This window comes from Dama dama, chromosome X (assembly GCF_033118175.1).
Source record: "Dama dama isolate Ldn47 chromosome X, ASM3311817v1, whole genome shotgun sequence".
NCBI lineage: Eukaryota > Metazoa > Chordata > Mammalia > Artiodactyla > Cervidae > Dama > Dama dama.
The window spans coordinates 13,679,544-13,685,494 of record NC_083714.1 but is presented as its reverse complement, the minus strand read 5'-3'; positions in this window follow the sequence as shown (position 1 = coordinate 13,685,494).

Genomic DNA, 5,951 nt, shown 5'->3' with positions numbered 1-5,951 from the left:
CAGCCAAGTTGGCCAGGCCTTTATGCTCATGTCTTAGTCAATCATCAAATGTAGGCCACTGGGGAAATGGTGTGACTTCTTTGTGTAAGGAAGCTCTCTCTCTGTGGCTATGAAGCAATTCCTGAAGCCTCTGGCAGCACAGCTGAAGGCATTCCCAGCAACTGAGGCAACAAGTCCTTCACTGAAAGGTGGTCTGGGTGGGATATTACAGTTTGCATCACACTTCAATCTATCAGCCTCTTTCCTGTCCTCATTTCCTTCCCTACTCAGCTTACATGTCATTGTTCAACACTCCAATTATACTCAAGTAAGTACCTTCAAATGCTTATTCTATTGTCTTTCTGTGTCACCTGCTCAGGTAAAGCCTCCAATCTTAAGTGAATTCAAGTAACTTTCCCCATTCTTATACCTGAGCTGCTGAACATAGAGAAAATCAAGTAACTGTGCACCCTGGTGTTTCCATAAATCCATAGTCTCTAAACTCAACTGGTCCTCAATGATGTCTGCCTACCAATATCAGCATTCTACCACTCACAACTCCAGCTATTTCAAAACTTGTCCATGTCCTTCAAATCCATGAACATGGTATATTTCTCCATCTATTTGTGTCCCCTTTGATTTCTTTCATCAGTGTTTTATAGTTTTCTATGTATAGGTCTTTTGTTTCTTTAGGTAGATATACTCTTAAGTATTTTATTCTTTTTGTTGCAATGGTGAATGGTATTGTTTCCTTAATTTCTGTTTTCTCATTGTTAGTGTATAGGAATGCAAAGGATTTCTGTGTGTTAATTTTATATCCTGCAACTTTACTATATTCATTGATTAGCTCTAGTAATTTTCTGGTAGAGTCTTTAGGGTTTTCTATGTAGAGGATCATGTCATCTGCAAACAGTGAGAGTTTAACTTCTTTTCCTATCTGGATTCCTTTTATTTCTTTTTCTGCTCTGATTGCTGTGGCCAAAACATCCAAAACTATTTTGAAGCCCACACCCTCCAAACAGATGGCCTAACATCCTCTTCAAGGAGAAAATCATTACCAGACGAGAATACCTGCAACTTCTTTCCAAAAAACCTCAAGGTAGACGCGATCTATTGATTCTACCTCTCCAATAAATTTCAAACTCTTTCATTTCTTACAAAGGTCTAATGCCACTTCCCTATTTCAAGTCACTATCCTTTTACATATGAATGGCTGCAGCTGTCTTCTAACTGATCTTCTTGGCTCTATATTTTTCTTCACTCCCATTGGAGTAAAACATCAGGCTTATTTTCTCCTCTCTACCTTCACATGGAAGTTTCTCTGCACCAAAAATATTGTTCCTTTTACATCAACCCCTGTATCCTGGTGAATTCCTCCTTTCTGTTGAGGACTCAGTTTAACTGATCTCTCAGTAAGAACTTATGATTATCCCTCTTTAAACTTATGATCCTGTGCAGCAGCTATATCTTTTCATAGTTCCTGTACTTCCTGTTTCATAGTATTTACACACCTTGTATTAGTTATCTATTGCTGTGTAACAAATTACCCTAAAACTTAGAGGCCTGAAAATAGTAAGCATTTATTGTTTCTCAGTGTCTGTGGGTCAAGAGTGGCTTAGGTGGGTGATTATAACTTAGGATTTCACATGAGGTTGTAAACAAAATGTTGACTATGTCCTCCCAGAGCAAGTGATCCAAGAAAGGGATAAAGAAGGAAACTGCAATGCTTCTATGACCAAGTTTTGGAAGTCACACATCATTCTTTCTGCTACATTCTATTTGTTAGAAATGAAACACTGACTCCAACCCACATCCAAGAGGAGGGGAATTAAGTTCCACCTCTTGAAAAGAAGAGCATAACAGAATTTGTGGACATGTTTTAAAGCCACCATATACACCTTCATAATTGTATATTTGCTAGCTTGTCTTCACTAGACTGTAAGTTCCATTGGTGCAGGTGTCATGTCTGTCTACTTCACTCTTGTGTCTCCAACATCTAGCACAGTGTCCAGAGCATAATGGATGTTCAATAAGAGTTTGCTTAGTAAAGGAAAGAATTAATTAACTTAGAGCTCTTATGAGAATGAGGAAGGAGATACTACACAATGCTTTATGAATCACTAACCTCTTAGGTCAAATTAGTGTTTCAGATTAGCTTTGGAGAGACTGGGGTCCAATTGGTATAGAGTTATGTGACAAGAATAAAAACCCTGATGGAGGCATTGCTAGATAGCTCTGCATCTAACACTGAAAAGTCATTTTCAGAAGATACTGAACCTTGGAAATAGTTCCTGAAGAACTAGGGGAGCATGTGGCTCTTTTCTGCCCACCTGCTGGTAAGGAGATAAATGGTAGAACCAAGATTTTTACTTTCATTCTGGACCTGACAAATTCTTCTGGAACTGATATATTCTGACTCATTAGATCACAATGAGATGGGATTATTGGGACACTAACAGACACGAACAAACTGTTAAACAGTCTCTAGATAGTACCAGCATACTTTCTAGTCCTGCCTGAAGTGGAGAATCACCAGGAACTCAAACAGTACAAACTGTGGCCGCTAGTGCTTGAAGTTATTGATGGCAGTGATTTCCTCACCAAGATAGGTCCATTGTGTGGTTTTAGATATTATTCTTGACTTTTTTCTTCAAGGCTTGTTCTCCATCCCTCACGATTACCCTGCAAACTACCATAATTAACCCATTTTCTGCTTAAATCAACTAGGGTCAGTTTCTGTTGCCTATAACTAAGAATCTGACTAATACAGAGAAGTCAAATGACTTGCCCAAAGTCATTCAGTCAGGGAACAGTTAAATTTTGCCTCAAATGTGAATATCTCTGACTCCAAGGCCTAGACTCCTAACCCTTCCTGGGCAAGGCTTTCTCTCCAAACAGCATGTCTACACACAGTGCAAGTACTACCCTAACAGCAGCATATCAAACAATAGTCTGACAAAAATTATGGAGTTTCTAGTCTACAAAATAGTCTAGGGTCTTGGGTTGAGGGTGGAAGATCACACAGAGACGAAAGGGGTCTTTCTTTCAGGAGAGCAAGTACACACTCATACTTAAAAAACCAAGTAGTCTAAAAATCAGTGCCATTAAAGGGTTAGAAATTGCTGTGGGGAGCAGAGTTCTTAGAAGGAAGGAATGATGTCCAACTAGGGAAGTCAGAAAAAGCACAAGAGGGTGGCATTAATCCAAACTGTAGGAAATTCTACAGGATGAACTGCTTGTTTTCTTCAACAAATACATTACAAAGAATAAAGAAAAAAGAAAGAGGGGTGCCTAGAGATACTTAAGAGCCTTATCAAAGATGCTCACTATCCCTCATCATCAGGGAAATGCAAATCAAAACCACTATGAGATATCACCATACACCTGTTTGAATGGTTATTATCAATAAGACAAGAAAAAACAAGTGTTGGCTAGGATGTGGAAAAAAGGGAACCCTAACACACTGTTGGTGGGGATGTAAATTTGTTCAACCATTATGGAAAACAGTGTGGAGTTTCCTCAAAAAATTGCCGTATGATCCAGTAATCCTACGTCTAGGTATATATCCAAAGAAAATGAAATCACTATCTCAGAGATATGTGCACCCCCATGTTCATTGCAGCATTATTCACAATAGTCAAGACATTAAAATAACCAAAGTGTTCATTGATGGATGACTGGATAAAGAAAATATGGTGTATTATATACAATGGGATACCATTAGGCCATAAATAGAAAGAAATCCTGTCTTTTGTGACAACATGGATGGACCTTGAGGGCATTGTGCTAAGTGAAATAAGTCTAACAGAAATAGATGAATACTATAGGATCTCATTTATATGTGGAATCTGAAAAACAAAACTCAAATTCAGGGAAACAGAAAGTAGAAAGGTGGATGCCAGGGGTTAAGGGGTAAAGGGGGATATACTAGTCAAAGGGTACAAACACCTAGTTAGAAAATAAATAAGTTCTGGAGATCTAATACACAACATAGTGACTATAGTTAGCAATACCATATTATATACTTGAAAGTTGCCAAGAGAATATGGATGTGTTAGCTAACTCCATTGTGGTAATCATTTCACAACATATATGTGTGTGAAATCATCACGTTGTACACCTTAAATTTACACAATGTTTTTAGTTTTGTTTTTTTAGATTCCACATGTAAGTAATCATATGGTATTTGTCTTTCTGTGTCTGGCTTGTTTCACTTAACATAGTGCCCTTAAGGTCCATCCATGGTGTCACAAATGGGAAGATTTCACTTTTTTTTTATGGCCAATTTCCATTATGTATGTGTGTGTATATATATACACACATATATATAATAAAATATGTATATATATGTGTATATGTATGTATATACATATATAATATATATTTTGTGTATATACACACACACACACATATATATATAAAATAAAATATGTGTATTATATGAGTGAGCGAGTGAGTGAAAGTCGTTCAGTCGTGTTCGACTGTTTGCGGCTATAACCAGCCAGGCTCCTCTGTCCATGGAATTCACCAGGCACGAATACTGGAGTGGGTTGCCATTTCCTTCTCCAGGGGATCTTCCTGACCTAGGGGTTGAACCCAGGTCTCCTGCATTGCACGCGGACTCTTTACCATATGAGCCACCAGAAAGGAAAGAAAGTGAAGTTGCTCAGTCGTGTCCGACTCTTTGCCACCCCACGGACTGTAGCCTACCAGGTTTCTCCATCCGTGGGATTTTCCAGGCAAGAGTACTGGAATGGGTTGCCATTTGAAGTCCTCTAATGAAAATGTAATATATGTATCGAAAATCATCTGTCACTGGACATTTGGATTGTTTTCATATATTGGCTATTGTAAGTAATGCTGCAATTAACACAAGGGTGCATATATCTTGTTAGTAGTTTCATGTTCTTTGGATAAATCCCTAAAAGTGTAATTGCTCGATCATATGGTAGTTCTGTTTTTAATGTTTTAGGAACCTCTATATTGTTTTCCATAAAAGCTGCACCAGTTTACAGTCTAATCAACTGCACATGAGAGTACCCTTTTCTCCATATCGTCACCAATACTTGTTATTTCTTATGTTTTTGATAATAGCCGTCCTAGAAAAGGCAGAGGAACAAGAGATCAAATTGGCAACATCCACTGGATCATCGAAAAAGCAAGAGAGTTTCAGAAAAACATCTATTGCTGCTTTATTGATTATGCCAAAGCCTTTGATTGTGTGGATCACAATAAACTGTGGAAAATTCTGAAGGAGATGGGAATACCAGACCACATGATTTGCCTCTTGAGAGACCTGTATACAGGTCAGGAAGCAACAGTTAGAACTGAACATGGAACAACAGACTGGTTCCAAATAGGAAAAGGAGTATGTCAAAGCTGTATATCGTCACCCTGCTTATTTAACTCGTATGCAGAGTACATCATGAGAAATGCTGGGCTGGATGAAGCACAAGCTGGAATCAAGATTGCCGGGAGAAATATCCATAACCTCAGATATGCAGATGACACCACCTTTATGGCAGAAAGCGAAGAAGAATGAAAGAATTTCTTGATGAAAGTGAAAGAGGAGAGTGAAAAAGTTGGCTTAAAGCTCAACATTCAGAAAACTAGGATCATGGCACCTGGTCCCATCACTTCATGGCAAATAGATGGGGAAACAGTGGAAACAGTGGCTGACTTTATTTTTGGGGGCTCTAAAATCACTGCAGATGGTGATTGCAGCCATGAAATTAAAAGATGCTTACTCCTTGGAAGGAAAGTTATGACCAATCTAGACAGCATATTAAAAAACAGAGACATTACTTTGTCCACAAAGGTCCATCTAGTCAAGGCTATGGTTTTTCCAGTAGTCATGTATGGATGTGAGAGTTGGACTGTGAAGAAAGCTGAGCGCCGAAGAATTGATGCTTTTGAACTGTGGTGTTGGAGAAGACTCTTGAGAGTCCCTTGGACTGCAAGGAGATCCAACC